The following is an 18,437-nucleotide window of genomic DNA, read 5'->3' as shown; positions in this document are numbered from 1 at the left end:
CAAATCTATTCAACTTCCTTCAGAAAGCTGTTCCAAAGATCAAATTCCCTCTCAGTAATGCTTTCTTATTACTTTTGCTCACCTGTATCCCTGAACTAAATTCACAAAAACAAATTAGCTAATCATTTTTTGACTTACTGTTTGTGGACTTTGCTACACATAATTTGGTTTCTGTGTCATCCTTCACTGCAACAGAGAATACATTTCAAAAATACTTAATTTCCTCTGAAGTGCATTGGGACACACTGTCGGCAATGTAAATCTAAATTCTTTCCTTCTTAAATCACATCTAAGTCAACTTAGTTTCTGCTTAAATTCATGCCCCCATGTTTAGCTACCTGACCTTTTAGATGTCTAACCTGTACTCTATTGATATGTAAATCATGCTTACTCAGTATTTCCTGAATCTTCACATTTCTAATAGGAGGATTTCAAGATCCTCAAGTCTATCCTCATATATCATCTCCTTTTCTTGCAATGTCTACTTCAATCCCTAGTTTTATAGCCAAAACAGTGGATTACCTTTTACAGTCATTTTATACTCACATAAATCTGAGGGATTTTTAAAAATCAAGTTCTGATTCATAACAACAAACTGTCTTACAGCTCCATGGACTGTGCCTTCCTGGACCAAACAATGCAAACAAATTAATAGATAGTTCTCATTTTCACCAGCATGTCTCTGTTTCACTTTCATTTGTCAAGCTACTTTCTCCTTCCCCTTTGCTAAGTGCTGAATGACAAGGTTAGCGCATTAACTGCAGTTGGTATAAGTGTGTTTCAATTTCCCTGCTTTGTCCTTAGCCTTATGGTTGTTGTATGCATGTGTCACAATGACTATAGGGCTTATGCTAATAGGATTAAGTGCACTGTTCATGGCTTCTTATTCAACTTTAGAAGCTTGCTTATCCTTGTCTTTTTTGAAACAACTTACTCGAAACATTAATATCTGGTGCATTGGAAGTCAAATGAGCTGGAACACTTCTCACAGCTGAGACCTGTAGTCGGAGTGAGTTCACGAACAACACAATCCTAATTTTGTAAGGATTTTCTCTATTACTTTGAGATCTCAAGAATTGTTGGCTCAGTGGAAATTTCAGTCAAGGCATATTGTTGGAGCACTTTATAACAAGTTAATCACTGCATCTAATCCATGACAAACATTAATTACTGTTTTTAACTATTATAAGCAAATGCTAACTTGCACAGTAAAGTTCTGTTGAATTTTGTAAAACATCAGCTATCTCTAAACTCTTTTAAAAAGTACTTGAACCTGCACCTTAAGTGCTATAATTTCCAGGGTTATGGGTAATGTGCAGGAAGATGGAATTAGAAAGGGCACTTGTGTGTCTTTGGGTTGGCATGAGCAAGATGGGTTGAATGGCCCCTTCAATACTGTATCATTTCTATGTTCTGTGGAGAATTAATCTTGTTAACTTAGACTACATATTAAAGGATAATGGTACTTCAGAAATAAACACTTTAGATGTTTTTGGTTTTTCTGACTCCACTTCTTAAGGCACTGGTTCCACAAATACTGCTGCTATGATCCTATTAATGTTTAAAGAAGAAATCCAAAAACACATCAATTAACTGACAGTTCTACTCCACAAGGTTTAATGTTTTTAAACAAAAACAAACTTTATTGTACTGTGCTGTAAATTCAATTCTACTTCTTACTTTCCCGCAGAGTTCTCTTATACTAGGAAATGTTGTGCCTTTGTTCACTTAGTTTCTGGGATCAAATGAAAGGTATATCACAGCTCTCTGGAATCCACTGATAATGGTTTCATGGAGGTCTTTCAATTAGCTTTCAGCTAAGCAATCCTCCAAGTTTCCTTTAAAATCTCATTACTCTGGATTCCACAGGTCTCCCTTTCACTCCTGAGCAGTGGCATAAAACATCAGAAAACACTTTTGGTTTCCAATAGTTCGCTGCATTGATTTCAGACAGCAATCAACCTGATTATTTCTAGAACTCCAACTGCAACAAGGTTATCTACCTTTCACTGAGAAGATTACTGTCTATTTCTTCCTTTAGCTTCAATTAAACAAAGTTTCCAGTCATTTTCCTCTTACCAATTTTGTCTTATACTGACTACCATCCCCCAATTGTTGGCTGCATCGCAGATGATAGATCTAACATTTAGTCCACTTCAGTTGTATGCCTGCCTTTATCTCTCAACTCCTAAGAATATAAGCTACATAAAGCCCAAAGCTTAGCTGTTTTCCAAATATCCTGCTTCTCTCTACCAGTCTTGCCTGGTGGCTGTGCATTAGCTGTACGCATGAAGGTAAACTCAAAACAAAGAAATTTACAAAGCTCCACACATCCCCATGGCCATGTGATACAGGTAGAAATTAGTGCAAATAAACTACCTTTCCTTAACGCTGGGAAACTAATTTATATCCTTTACCGGAATAACTGCAATTGTCATATCTCCAGTTGTTTAGCTAAGTAAGTTGACCTGCATTTTATGACTCTCACTCTATCCAGTAAACAAAAATCACCTTTTGAATTATAAATATCTTAAGTCTGTGTGCTTTGCCAACCTCTAGATGTTTACCAGGACTTTACCCCATTGAACTTACGTTTAAGAAAATCAATTCCTATAACTGAAAAGGTATACCTCTAAAATATATGAACTAAGACATTACTCATGTGTAACACTTCTGACAGCACCTAATCCCAGGAGCCTTTCTTTAATTTTCAGCTAAGATGGTTAAATGTTTATACACCAAATATGTGAAGAGTCTCACCTTGAAACTAATTGATGGAAAAGTTTGTGCATCAACAATTTCACGGCACTTACACAAGACAGCTGAAACTCCTTGATCGAAATGCATTCAAAAATAACCATGTATATTGATTAAAGTTTCATCTTGTGTAAAAGTCAACCCCCCCCCCCCCCCCCGCCACCACAACTTTAGGCCTAAAAACCCATAATTTTTCATATATCTTATGTGAAATTTATAACTTCGGAATTAGACTTCGGGGTTTCAACAATACAGTTTTATTTCGGACAAAGCCTTGGGAGAAAGCACTGGTACTCCGCAGTACTTGGCATTTACCTTCTCAACTACACAATGCTAGTTGATCATTTTTATACGTTTTAGACAAGAGGCAGTGTGGAATTGGCCATTAGCACATGATTACAAGTTGACTAGACAGATATGGACATGGACAGTTAACACACTGTTACAAGCAGACAAGTACAGACATGGACACTTAACATATCATTGTTCATAGAATGGATACAATAATGCAGTTATGTCTTCTATCAATGACTGGCTTCGATCTATACACTCAGTGGCTGATCTTGTGACATTTATTTATTTATGTCCCCATCTGTGGCTGACCTTATTATCAGACTCATTGTTCTGGTTCTGCTCTCATCTAGAGTGCCTCAAGGTCTGACCAGCTTTCTGCAGCAAATCAGATGCTGCAAGTTTTAACCTTTTGTGTAACTGTGTGTGCCTAAAGCCAGTGCCTCTCAATGTCCCTTCCCAGGTAACCATTTTGTGTCAGGTAACCACTTTGTGTCCATAACACCATGTAAAAGTCAACCCAAGATTTTCAGGGATCAAACTATGTTCTAATGATTAATTACTTACCTTTAATTATTACTGTTAATTAATATAAAGGCACTCAAGGGAACCTTTAGATTTTCTCTGGTAATTCTACCAGGAATTTCCCAACCAGTGGACAAGACTAATATAAACCATGTGGCCTATAACAATACCTTTGAGGAAAGATGACAAGTCTGAAAGTCAGCATAAACTAGAGAAACGAGGGGTAGGGATAGGTTAACGAGCATTGGTAAAATGGTTACGTTATCAATTGGTGGAGTCATCTAACTCTGCAATCTTGGAAAGATGAAGAAATATAGTATTTCAGAATTCAGCACCAGTGCCAGGTGCTGCACACAATTCATAAAAAGCCACAAATTCATACTCATACTCCATCAGAAAACAACAAGTTCACAGCATGATGCGAGATCAGCCAATGCCAACATGATCATTATTTCCTTGAGTGTTGTTTAGCCCTTGAATATGTGGATAAAGAAACCTTTCAAGGACGATATCGTATCCAAAAGATGAGGAACAATTGGATGCTGGAAGGTAAAAGAAACATTGATTAAGAGTGGCAATATGCAAGCACCCTCACTGTACCATTGTGCTAATGTGAGATAGATGCGTGGAATGAACTATTGTCAGAAAATCATGTATAAAATATGGAATATTAAATGAGTTTGATGCCAAACACCATTATATGTTATCATGCTCTTGCGACTGGGAGCACATTCCCTTGCAGATGGGACTTTACATTGCTTCTTTTACAGCTCAATTTTGTGATTGCATTAAAACGCCATGGGCAAAACATTATCAAAAAATGGCAGAATGTTGTTTCCGGCTAGAAAATCTTGATTTTATTTTGGCAGTAAAATCTCCTTATCTTACCACACTGCCAAAATAAAATCAAGGGGCATGTTTCACAGTGTCATGCAGGGGGTTGGGACTTCAACTTACCAGCAAAGTCCAGCTGCAGTGAGATCAGGGCACCATCTTTAAAGGTAATCCCGATCAGAACAGCAATAAACCTTCCCCTCAGCCCACCATGGAGGTACCAGCAGCTCCACTCCTGATCGCTGATCAGAGCCAGCATTCACTCCAACCCCCAGCAACCATCGAACCCTTCCTCCCCACCATGATCTTCAGTCTCTTTCCCTGCCCAGGAACAACAGCCCTTCCACCCTCCACATCACCCCCCCCCCCCACCATACACTTGGAGCCAACATACCCCCTCCCCCCAGATCATCATACAAATGAACCGCCCCTGCCACCATGAGGATCTCACTAGAGTTAACCCATCAGAACAAGTTGGCATTGCTAGGTTGGCATGGTGCCAACCTGTGCCAAATGGCATTACCAGGCCATGTCCCTCTCCCCCAAAATTATACTCACCTTCATGCCCCCGGAGGGGATCCCCACAACAGGCTCATGCCTAGGAACCTAGGGATACCTGGGAACCTACTGTAAGCCTCACCAATGTGACACCACTTCAGTGTGGTTTGAAAATGTGGTGGGGGGAGTCAGTTTCTGGCGAGGATGCATGATAGTAAAATTAAAATGTAAATCAGGTTCATGCCCTGATGATGTCACCGTCAAGGGACGGGGGAGAGCTAAAATCGAGATCTCATTGGCTAGATCTACTATTTCTGGATTATGAACACCCGCTGGCATTCTCATGGAAAGTGGGTGTGGGCTCAAAATAGCCCCCAGTGTTTTCCCTTTGTCACCATTGATTTCTAACTCAGTCAACCTAAATGTAAAGACAGTCTCTTGCTATGATAGCAGCACTGGGAGCTTCTCACCCTTCTTGTGAAACCAATTATTGAGTTTACGTGGCGCATAGACATGGATGTTGGCCTTTACATAGTCCACATAGTATTATGTTACAATAACAGCAGAAATGAGAGCATCAAGCAGTGAAGCAGTGGTACTTAGGGAAGTTCAAGACAACTGATCATTGGTATCAGAATTTAATCCACCTCCTGATGCTCAGGCAGAATGTGAATTATTGCCTCTTTTTCTCACATAACACTGTTGTTACATTTCAACATCACTTGCTTCAATATGGCTGACCAACCACTTGGTTCTGGTTTCCAGGGTATGGTTTTCAGCTGTTTGCCTTTTTTATTACAGGCTGTTACAGCTAGTGGGATTTTGGCATTTATTGCAAAAGGACTGGAGTATAAAAATAGAGAAGCGTTGCAATTGTATAGGGTGTTGGTGAGACCACACCTGGAGTATTGTATCCAGTTTTGGTCTCCTTACTTGAGGAAGGATTTGGTGGCATTGGAGGCAGTTCAGAGGAGGTTCACTGGATTGATTCCAGGGATGAAAGCGTTGATGTATGAGGGGAGATTAAATAGTTATACTCGCTGGAGTTTAGAAGAATGAGAGGGGATCTGATCGAGGTATATAAAAATTTAAATGGATTGATAAAGTAAACATTGACCAAATGTTTCCTCTTAGGGCACAATCTCAAATGAGGTCACTGGTATATGTTGAGAGGTGGTAGATTTAAAACAGAGATGAGGAGGAATTACTTCTTGCTGAGGATGGTGAATTTGTGGAACTCGCTGCCCTATAGCACGATGCAATCTGAGTTGTTGAATGGCTCCAAGAATAAGATAGATACATTTCTCATATGAGAAAGGATAAAGGGATATAGGGAAGAGATGGGGAGGTGGATTTGATACCAGGGAGAGATCAGCCTTGACCCGATTGAATGGCAGAACAGGCTTGAAGGGCTGAACTTGCCTATTTCTGCTCCTAATTCCTAAGTTATTATGCTCCTCTTTGGCTGATTTCAGTATGCCGTCAGAAGAAAGGTACTTGCATCTGTACCAACACCTGATGACCTTCTTTGAGGATAACCCCTTGCTGACAGGGAGGAATTAGTCATCACAGTGCTGAAGAAGATGAAGAGATGTCAGCCTCACAATGGTCCCACATTAACTGTCTAATGAAGCAGAGGTATGATACTGAGCATCTGCCAAGCCAGAGATATTCCAAGCCTTGAATTCGCTTCATAGAACATAACAGTGCAGTACAGGCCCTTCGGCCCTCGATGTTGCGCCGACCAGTGGAATCAATCTAATGACCCTCTAACCTAAACCATTCCAATGTTATCCATATGCCTATCCACTGACCATTTGAACGCCCTTAAAGTTGGCGAGTCCATAACTGCTGCAGGCAGAGCATTCCACGCCCTTACTACCCTCTGAGTAAAGAACCTACCTCTGACATCCGTCCTATAATTACCACCCCTTAATTTATTGCTATGTCCCCTTGTGTTAGCCTTCACCATCCGAGGAAAAAGGCTCTCACTGTCCGCCCTATCCAATCCTTTGATCATCTTGTATACCTCAATTAGGTCACCTCGTAACCTTCTTCTCTCTAATGAAAATAACCTCAAGTCCCTCAGCCTTTCCTCATAAGATCTTCCCACCATACCAGGCAACATCCTGGTAACCCTCCTCTGCACCCCATCCAATGCTTCCACATCTTTCTTATAATGCAGCGACCAGAGCTATACGCAATACTCCAAGTGCAGCCACACCAGAGTTTTGTACAGTTGCAACATGACCTCACGGCTCTGAAATTCAATCCCTCTACCAATAAAAGCTAACGCACTGTATGCCTTCTTAACAGCCTTATCAAACTGGGTGCCAACTTTCAGGGAGCTATGCACATGTACATCAAGATCTCTCTGCTCGTCAACACTAATAAAAGTCCTTCCATTAGCCCTATATTCTGTACTCCTATTACTCTTACCAAAGTGAATCGTCTCACACTTTTCCGTATTAAACTCCATTTGCCACCTCTCAGCCCAGCTCTGCAGCTTATCTGTGTCCCTCTGCAAACTGTAACATCCATCCTCACTGTCTACAACTCCTCCAACTTTGGTGTCGTCAGCAAATTTACTAACCCATCCTTCTACACCCTCATCTAGGTCATATGGGATTCACACATCTGCTGTTGCCAAGAGTCCCCACTTTGCATCTTTCTACTTCCAGAAATGACCTTCCTCAGGCACACAACATGCCCATTATGTAAGCAAATAGCCAATTAAGTAAACACTTCCTCTGCAGGACCTGAATTTTAACTCTAAGCAAAATATTAAAAATATGCCTCTCCCCTTCATGCACGCACATGTGCATTCAAAACCCACTTAAACAAATATAGGTTACAGAGTAGGGGAGGGTAGATTTGGCCAAATTATAGTTTGGCAGAAATAAAAGAAATTCACAGTGTATAGTTTGTGTTTCTCCCTGACTACAAGAAGAATCCAATAGTTCTGCTTGTAAGGCTGAGCTGATTCAAAGCTGTAGCTGGTATTTCTGCCCCTCTGGAAAAGCTGCTGTGGAAATAAAGTCTTTCTTTAAAAATCCCTAGCCTGCTCCAAATAGAGGCACAGTCAAACTAATAGATAGGGTCCAAACTTACCAAATAGATGAAGGGGGAGAGAGAGAGGCAAACATAAGAACATAAGAAATAGGAGCAGGAGTAGGCCATCTAGCCCTTCGAGCCTGCCCCGCCATTCAATAAGATCATGGCTGATCTGTCGTGGCTCAGTTCCACTTTCCCGCCCTCTCCCCTAACCCTTAATCCCCTCTCTTATCAAGAACCCATCAACCCGCTTCTTAAAAATATTTAGCGAGGCAGCCTCCACCACTTCAACGGGCAGAGAATTCCAGAGATTCACCACCCTTTGAGTGAAGAAGTTCCTCCTCAACTCCGTTCTAAACCGCCTCCCCTTTATCTTGAGGCTGTGCCCCCTAGTCCTACTGTCTTTTTTGAGCAGGAAGAGTCTCTCCACCTCTATCCTATCCATCCCATTCATCATCTTATACATCTCAATGAGATCTCCCCTCATTCTTCTAAACTCTAACGAGTACAAGCCTAGTTTATTCAGCCTCTCCTCATAGCTCAATCCCCTCAACTCCGGTATCAGCCTAGTAAACCTCCTCTGCACTCCCTCCAGGGCCAAAATATCCTTGCGCAGGTGCGGCGCCCAAAACTGCACACAGTATTCCAGCTGCGGCCTCACCAATGCCCTATACAGCTGCAGCAAGACCTCCCTACTTTTATATTCAATCCCCCTCGCTATGAAGAGCTCCATTCAGCTCAACTGCTACTTCCACTCTGCTTAAACTTGTCCTTAAATCACATACAAAGAGCATGGCTTGTCAACTGATTTCCCTCTCCAGCTACCAGCAATTCAAATAATAATTGTATATTCCAGTTATTACTCAGTTAGTTCACCTAGAGAGCTATCTTAAAAATCAAAATCTTTAATCAAGTAATGAATGGCTTGCCTTTGGCTATTGAATGCTATAGGTGATTTCCATAAATATGCTACCAATAAGGCAAGTAGGACAATCTTTACTGTCCCTGGGGTTGACGGGTGGGAACAAGGTCATTGTCCTTGGTGAGACTTGGTATCTTCTCTCCAGATGATTGGAACGTTATATATTGTAATATCAATTAGTGTCAACCATCATAGAATCATATAACCCCTACAGTGCAGAAGGAGGCCATTCAGCCCATTGCACCTGCACCAACAACAATCACACCGAGGCTCTATCCCCGTAACCCTACATGTTTACCCACTAATCCCTCTAACCTATGCACCCTGGGACACTGAGGAGCAATTTAGCACGGCCAATCAACCTAACTTGCATACCTTTGGGCTATGGGAGGAAACCAGAGCACACGGAAAAAACCCTACCCAGACAAGGGAGAATGTGCAAATTCCACACCTTTAGTGACCCAAGCCGGGAATCGAACCCAGGTCCTTGGAGCTGAGAGACAGCAGTGCTAACCATTGTGCCAACCATCATGATATAGGTTGAAGTAACTTTAGCCTATTCCAAAAAATCCGCCCTTTTAAATGTCCAATTTCTGTTTCCAACTGTTACTGTTCAAGTTAGAAACTCCAAAGTGTTTTATGAAGTCCACCTGAATCATAAATTTTACATCTTGAATTTGATTAGGATAAGCATTCATTTTAGTTATGATTCAAGTGACCCACTAGGGAGCTTTTATCAAACAAAGTTTATTTAAGAATATAGTTAACATATATAGTAAGAAAATTAGCAAGAATTTTTATCAATTACAAACAAAAAACAAAAACACGATCTTGGAACTGATTTTACCACCAAGTTGTGCCCATTTTTGATAAAGTTGGGTGTGAGGTGAGTAGCGCGATCCATGCCCACCTCCACACTGGTTCCCCCTTTACCAAGGCCCGCAAATGGCAGTGATTGGGCCTGTGCCCAAAACAGGCTTGACAGCCATTTAAATGCATTTGCATACATTTAAATTGACTTCATGGGCTGTGCTTCCAACCTGAGCAGCGCACCCCCCTTTACCACGGCGTTCGCTCATCTAGAATTGGTGCGAAACAGACATACTGAACCGAAGTCCAATTCGGGCACTCCAGCTAGTGAGGAGGTAAGTGCTGAGCATCCAATGGCTCTTTGCTTAAGATCGGTGGTGGGGGGGAGGGGGTGCGTTCGTGTGTAGTGGGGGGGGGGGGGGGGAGGTGGATCTGACAGCTCTCTGCTTGAGATCAGTGGGAGGAGAGGATGGGGGTGTCTGCTGTCACTGCCTGTGATCAGTGAGGAGAAAGGGGGGGGTCCACTGCCACTCTGCCTGTGATCAATGAGGGGGGGAGGGGGAATGGGCCTGCAATCAGTCTGGGTGGCGGGAGGATAAAGGGGTCAGTAATGTTGGGGGGTGGGCCAGGGGAGACATTATCTGGCCTGAGAGCGATGTGGCAGGGGATCAACATTCTATCATTTTTTCTGAGCATGCGCAGTTGGAGATGTCGATCGGAGCTGCAGGATTTCAAGTGTGTTAAGCCCCTACCACAGGCTTCTGAAACATTACTGATTGCTGATATTTTTTCAGGCAGACTGTATATGGGGGCGCCTGAGAACAGGTCTAAAAGTTAGATCTGAAACATTCCCAGCGCTTAGAATCAAAATGGTAAAATAGGGCCAGTGTCTAACCATTAATTATAATATCTTATGTGTTCCAATCAAACCAAAACCCTTGCCATAGACAAGACCCTTTAAACAGCTTCAATACAGCAAAGTCTACTGCTCAAGTGATAAGGGAATTTGAGATCTTTGGTTGAAGTCTGCAGTTCTATAGATTCATTCCATTTTGAAGAAAAGGTAGCTTCCCAAAGCACTAAAGAGACTCTTGTCCAACACCAACAGATTTTCATCCTTCTGGGAACAAAAGAGAAAATTTCCAAAAATAAAAACAGGGAAAGAAGGAAAACACTTTGTTTTAGCTTGCTGTCCCTTCTGAAAACCAAAACACAAACTTTCAGCTCCAATCTGAAAATGAAAAAAAAACTGTCCAAAAATACACGACTGTCCTCCTAACAATGCAGATCGTAAAACTAGTTCCAGCGTAAACACAAGCCCCTTAAGTAGCAATAAGAGTACATTTCCAGTCAAGCTGGTAGCAATGAAGCTGTGAGCTACAGAAATCCCAACTTTTAAAAAACACCCCTTACTTAAAAGTACACTATATCACACATCCGATGAATTAAAAATCAATATTTAATACAAACATATCTTTGTGACAATGTATACATTAGCTCCACCATAGGTATACCTGGATCAGAAACTGCCCTTGAGGAATTGCATGCTGTATCCGAAGTGATGTTCCAATGAAGGGCATAGTCTTCATGACTTCAGACAGTCTCTAGCGTGGTGGTAATAGTCCTGATGAACTTATCACAACTGGCAGCGTGTTTTGATGCTCAGCAATAATGTGATGTGCACCTATCTTCCTCTCCCTGTGCTAAGGATGTTGAGACCAATTGTACAGCCCACATTGCTATCCCGGATGAAATTGCTGTCTAAACAAAATAAGAAAGCTACATAAACTTTGCCTAAGTAAAACCTTGGAAATTTATAATTTAGAACATAGAAATTGAACATAGGACATTACAGCGCAGTACAGACCCTTCAGCCCTCAATGTTGCGCTGACCTGTGAAACCAATCTAAGGCTCATCTAACCCATACTATTCCAATATTATCCACATGTTTATCCAATGACCATTTAAATGCCCTTAATGTTGGCAAATCCACTACTGTTGCAGGCAGGGCATTCCACACTCTTACTGCTCTCTGAGTAAAGAACCTACCTCTGACATCTGTCCTACATCTATCACCCCTCAGTTTAAAGCTATGTCCCCTTGAGCTAGCCTTCTCCATCCGAGGAAAAAGGCTTTCACTGTCCACCCTATCTAGTCCTCTGATCATCTTATATGCCTCTATTAAGTCACCTCTTAACCTTCTTCTCTCTAATGAAAGCAGCTTCAAGTCTGTGAGCCTTTCCTCCTAAGACCTTCTCACCATACCAGGCAACATCCTGGTAAACCTCCTCTGCACCCTTTCCAATGCTTCCACATCCTTCTTATAATGTGGCGACCAGAACTGTATGCAATACTCCAAGTGCGGCCGCACCAGAGTTTTGTACAGTTGCAACATGACCTCATGGCTCCGAAACTCAATCCCCCTAGCAATAAAAGCTAACATGCAATACGCCTTCTGAACAACCCTATCAACCTGGGTGCCAACTTCCAGGGATATGTGCACATGTACACCGAGATCTCTCTGCTCATCCACATAACCATTAGCCCAGTACTCCATACTCGTTTCACTCCTTCCAAAGTGAATCACTTTACACTTTTCCGCATTAAACTCCATTGGCCACCTCTCAGCCCAGCTCTGCTGCTTATCTGTGTCCCTCTGTAACCTGCAACATCCTTCCGCAGCTGTCCACATCTCCACCAACTTTAGTGTCAAATGCAAATTTACTAACCCACCCTTCTATGCCCTCACCCAGGTCAATTATAAAAATGACAAACAGCAATGGCCCCAAAACAGATTCTTGCGGTACACAACTGAACTCCAGGATGAACATTTTCCATCAACCACCACCCTTTGTCTTCTTGCAGCTAGCCAATTTCTGATCCAAACCACGAAATCACCCTCAATCCCATATCTTCTTCAATAGCTTACTGTGGGGATCCTTATCAAATGCTTTACTGAAATCCGTGTACACTGCATCAACATCTTTACCCTCATCCACCTCTTTAGTCACCTTCTCAAAGAACTCAATAAGGTTTGTGAAGCACAATCTACCCTTCACAAAACCATGCTGACTATTCCTAATCATATTATTCCTTTCAAAATGGTTATAAATCCTTCCTCTTATAATCCTTTCCGAAACTTTGCCCACAATAGAAGCAAGATTCACTGGCCTATAATTACCAGGGTTGTCTCTACTCCCCTTCTTGAACAAGCGGACATTTGCTATCCTCCAGTCTTCTGGCACTATTCCTGTAGACAATGACGACCTAAAGATCAAAGCCAAAGGCTCTGCAATCTCCTCCCTAGCCTCCCAGAGAATCCTGGGATAAATCCCATCTGGTCCAGGGGACTTATCTATTTTCGTACTTTCCAGAATTGCTAACACTTCATCCTTATGAACCTCAATCCCATCTAGTCTAATAGCCTGTATCTCAGTATTCTCCTTGAGAACATTATCTTTTTCCTCTGTGAATATTGACAAAAAATATTCATTTAGCACCTTTCCTATCTCTTCGGACTCCACGCACAACTTCCCACTACTGTCCTTGGCTGGCCCAAATCTTACCCTAGGTTTTCTTCAAGTAACCTTGGCATTAAATGTGAGTTATTTTCTGGCCTCATTGTATACCAGTTTTATCAACTAAACTTGTCTTAAAATTTATTCAAAGAACATTTTTCCTTAAGATCACCAAAGTTATGAAAGGTACCAGAACCACCTGTTGCTCTCCTCCCTTTAGCAAAAATGAATAGGGGATTGGTGCTTCACTTTACTGGGGCAGCCCTGCACTTTAATAGCACTGGGAGACATCCTGGTTTTTCTGAGGACTAGAGTGGGTACCCTGCAGCCTGGCAGCATTGCAATAGGGATGTTGAAGTTTGTTATCTGATGGGGTACTCTTTGGTCAGGCATCATGGGCAATGAAAAAGCAGGGTTTGGCAAATTGTAATACAGAAGTATGACGTTTGACAGAAAGAGCTGAAATGTGGGATTTTCTCACTGGTGGATTCCTGATAGGGCAATTTTAACTTGAAAACATAATAAATAATAAATAAAAAGTAATAAATACAAAGCAAATACCAGTCAAGCAGAACATCTCTTCTTAACAATAGTGGTAGCCCATATAATGGCTCTAGACCCTTCACCTCAGAAAATGTTACAAACCATAGAAGATAAACCTATACCGCATGTGAATTGGATGGTAAATTTAATTTAGTAAGAGGAGAATAAGGGAAGATGAAGGCTGAGAACTAATGTCATTATGCCGCCCTCATAATTGTTTCAGCATCAAATATCCAGATAGACTACACTTTCCTGGAGGGAGTCAATGTCATCATTCAGAGCCCCAAACACCTCATTTATGTTAATCAAGAATGTTATCAGCTTGGGAATGCAATACTCTCCACTTCAGGCAGCCAATTGAAGCTGTATCCAGTGATTGTGAATAGCTGGGTCCTAAACATAGATTCTTGCGGGACTCCACCAGTCACAGCTGGCCAGTCTGAAAATAACTCCTTTATTCCTATTTTTTGTATTCTGTCCATTGATCAATTCTCAATCCATGTCAATATATTAACTCCAGTCACATGTGCTCTAACTTATTACTAATTTCCTGTGTGAGACCTTATCAAAAAGCCTTCTGAAAATCCAAATGCACCACATCCACTAGTTCTCCTTTGGTTTGGTGCATTGATCCGAACAGGCGCCGGACTATGGCTACGAGGGAAATTTTACAATAATTTACTTGTAGTGTTAAACCTTACTTGCGACTAATAAATAAACTTTACTTTTTACTTTGCTTTATTTATTCTGCTTAAAAAACTCTTATAGGTCTAACAAACATGATCTCCCTGGTATTCTGTCCAATCCTACCATTATTTTCTAAGTGTCCTGATATCCTATGCTTTATAACATATTGTAGTTTTCTCCCTACTGCTGATGTCAGGCTAACAGATCTGTCATTCTCAGTTTTAGCTTTCTTCTTTTCTTAAGTAGTGGGGTTAAATTTGTAGCCTTCTAATTGATTGGAACCATTCCACAGTCTATAGAATTTTGGTAGATGATCACCAACACATCCATCATCCCCACAGCCACATCTTTCAACATTCTGGGATGTAGATCACTAGGGAATTTATCGACTTTCAGTCCCATTAACTTCTTCAATGCTACTGTGTTACTAATACTAATTTCTTTCAGTTCCTTATTCTTGTTAGTTGCTACGTTCTCTAATACTCCAAGGAGGTTTTTGGATCTTCCTCTGTGAAGACAGAGACAAACACCAAAAACCTTGTCTGTTGCTGGAATTCTTTGGTGCTGTTGCAATGAATGGTGACCTCCATTCTCATTGGCAGCAAGGCAGGAATGGACAAGATGGGAGAGCCCGCACAATGGACTTGTTTAGTCTCTCTGCCATTTCTTTATTCACCATTATAAATTCATCTGTCTCTGGCCCACATTTATCCTTGATAATTTTTACATACTGTTCTAGAAAAGCAACTTATATATATTCCAGGAATTTACCTTCCATAGTGCTAATTAGGTTTACCCAGTTTATTTGTAGATTGAAGCCCCCATGATGATTGCATTACCCTTGTTCCATACACTCTAATTTCCTGATTTATACTGTGCCCTATATTGCTTCTGCATATATTTCTTGTCCCTTGTTGTCTCTTAGCTTCATACAAACTAATTAGGTGGAATACTTTGGCACTTGCATTGGTTCCCAATTACTTATCTACAGTGTATGTAGTACATATATTAAATAATTTGGTCATCATCTGTTGACTACTTAATAATGAAACTACAGTCCTCTTAAACTGCTCAGAATGGGGTATGTGTGTAATTAAGAAATAATTTTTATATGAAAGAATTGTTTATATTAAATTCCACTTTATGATTAAGGTCAGTAATTAACATCAGTATTAAAAATAACTTGTAAATATATCTAATGCACCTGTAAAGCAGCAGCTTTCATTTAAAACAGTTTTGGATAATTCTAGTCTTTATATGGATAGATACATTTAATCATGTTTGTACATGTAAATAGATAAAATGGTTTACATTATGTTCTAAAATCAAACAATGGAGTCTTGAGTGTAGGGATACTGACTTCATATTACCTAAAACCAACAGTGACCTTTTCACCAAGATTACAAGCAGGACCATTATACTACAGGGTAGGGGAGGCAAAAATGTGACATCTGGAATATTGAACTGTTAACATCCGTATCTTCTGCTGCAAAGTTTCTTTGTGTTTGTCATGACATTGCATATGTGTAACATTTAACTTTGAAGAAAACTTAAGTACTTGACTGATGTTGAATTCATTCTTGATATTTGGGCAGGGCATTGTGATTAATTGCTGAGATTATTATTACAAAATTCACATTCATAACATTCACAACGACTAAATAATGTATCTTTTCATTTTGCTGTTTATACGTTCAGAACCTTTTCCTTCAAAAGCTGGTGAACATTTCAAATTAAGATGAATAATTAAGTGTTGAAATTAGTACTTCAAGGAATCTTCATGCCATTGAGCTTTTTCTCGTTTTAACACCTGCAGATGGGAAATTGACTTCCCTTTACTATTCTGTCTCCTTTCAATGTACTCCACAAGTTCCAGCTGCTCTAAATTAGCCAGAGGGGATAATCTTCACATAGTGATCATTACCAAATGATTGGAGGCGATTCGCTCTGTTTCTGCAAAGAATGGTTTATAGGGAGACCTGTGGCATATAAACTAAATTGATTGTACAGATACTACAGTTATTAATGCATAAATATTGGCTAGGAGGGTGGATAGCAAAAGATTCATTCTGTAATATAGGTCATCACATCAATTCTTCTTAATGGAAAGTTTACAAATAAAACCATCATTCCACAATATTAACGCACAGCATATCAGCATCAGTAAAGGGAAAGGACAAATAAGTTCACCACCCAAATCTTATATGAAAACTGACCTGTTCTACAATTGCAATATTTTTTGATTTCATTTCATGTTTCCAGCATTTGCAGTTTTTTGTTTAAAGCTACCGAACAGTATTGTCATTTTTAATTTGAAATCAGAGAGAGGTGCTGAGGTAAGATGTAGTTGTATGTATATTGAATAAAGTATAAACTTATTAAAGTGTGAAAGTTCTCTAACTCTCAATCCACATCAACTGATAAGCATTTCTTTCCGAGTGCTGGGGCAGTAAACATTTTCTGTGCATGACCACAGTGAAATGGCATTTCTGTCTACAAGTCCCCTCCTGTCCATTTTGCTTCCATTAACCTTTTATGGCATGAGTAGGAATTTGCTTTTGAAATTGTCACTTTTAGGTTCTATCATGTTGGATCATGATGAGGAATGAACAAAGGTTTACCAAAGTTAGTCATTTGTGACTAAAATTACAGATAAAACGAGATAAACAATTTTAATGGTTTCATACACTGACAGTTGTTCTGCTAAAATGCTTCATGCAGAAACTAATAATAATCTTAGTTACACTTTGGGCATTGTCCCAACTCTTGGGAATTGTTTTGACAAGCAAACCTACATCCCTATTATCTCTAGCTTCATAAACTTAGAAATGGTATGAAGAGAATAATGTATCTCAGGCCAAATAATGACCCTTTGCAAGGAATAGGAGACTGGAGAAGAGGTATACCTGATAGTCAACTCTTTCTCAACTATGTTAAGCTTCTGAGGGCCATTAAGAATCATAGAATCCCAACAGTGCAGAAGGAGGCCACTTGGCCCATTGAGTCTATACCAAACATAATCCCACCCAAGTCCTATTCCAGTAACCCCATATATTTACCCTGCTAATCCCTAGAATCAATTTAGCATGGCCAATCAACCTAACCTGCATATGTTTGGACTGCAGGAGGAAACCGGAGCATATGGAGGAAACCCACGTGGACTCGGGGAGAATGTGCAAACTCCACACAGACAGTGACCTGAGGCTGGAATTGAACCTGGGTCCCTGCCAGCAGTGCTAAACATTGTGCCACTATGCTACCCTAGATTTGGTCCTGTCTAATGAGACAGGATTAATGATTTCACAGTTAGGGATCCTCTCGGAAGGTTGAATTTAAAATATAGATAGAGGGTGAGAAGGGTATGCTTAAACAAAGGCAACTACAATGGGATGAGGGAGGATTTGGCTAAGGTAGATTGAGAGCAAAGACTTTATGGTGGGACAATTGAGGAACAGTGGAGAACTTAAAGTGATTTTTCACAGTGCCCAGCAAAAGTATATACCAGTGATAAGGAAGGACTGTGAAAAAAAAGAGATAATCAGCCATGGATATCTGAGGAAATAAAGGAGGGTATCAAATTGAAAGAAAATGCATACAAAGTGGCAAAGATTAGTGAGAAACTAGAGGATTGTGAAATCTCTAAAGGTCGAGAGAAAACCATGAGAAAAGCTATAAAGTAAAATAGATTATGAGAGTAAACTATCTCAGAATAAAGAAACACATAGCAAAAGTTTCTACAAATATATAAAAGGAAACAGAGTGGCTAAGATAAACATTGGTCCTTTAGAGGATGAGAAGGGGGATTTTGTAACAGGAAATGAGGAAATAGCCGAGGCATTGAACAGGTATTTTGTGTCGGTCTTCCCAGGGAAGACACAAGTGACATGCCAAAAATTGATGATAAGAAGGCTATGGCAGGCGAGGACATAGAAACAATCATTCTCACTAAAGAAGCAGTGTTAGGTAAGCTAATGGGCTAAAGGTAGACCAGTCTCCT

This window comes from Carcharhinus amblyrhynchos, chromosome 1 (assembly GCF_965287045.1).
Source record: "Carcharhinus amblyrhynchos chromosome 1, sCarAmb.v2.hapA, whole genome shotgun sequence".
In the NCBI taxonomy this organism is placed as follows: domain Eukaryota; kingdom Metazoa; phylum Chordata; class Chondrichthyes; order Carcharhiniformes; family Carcharhinidae; genus Carcharhinus; species Carcharhinus amblyrhynchos.
Note: the sequence above shows the minus strand (reverse complement) of the source record.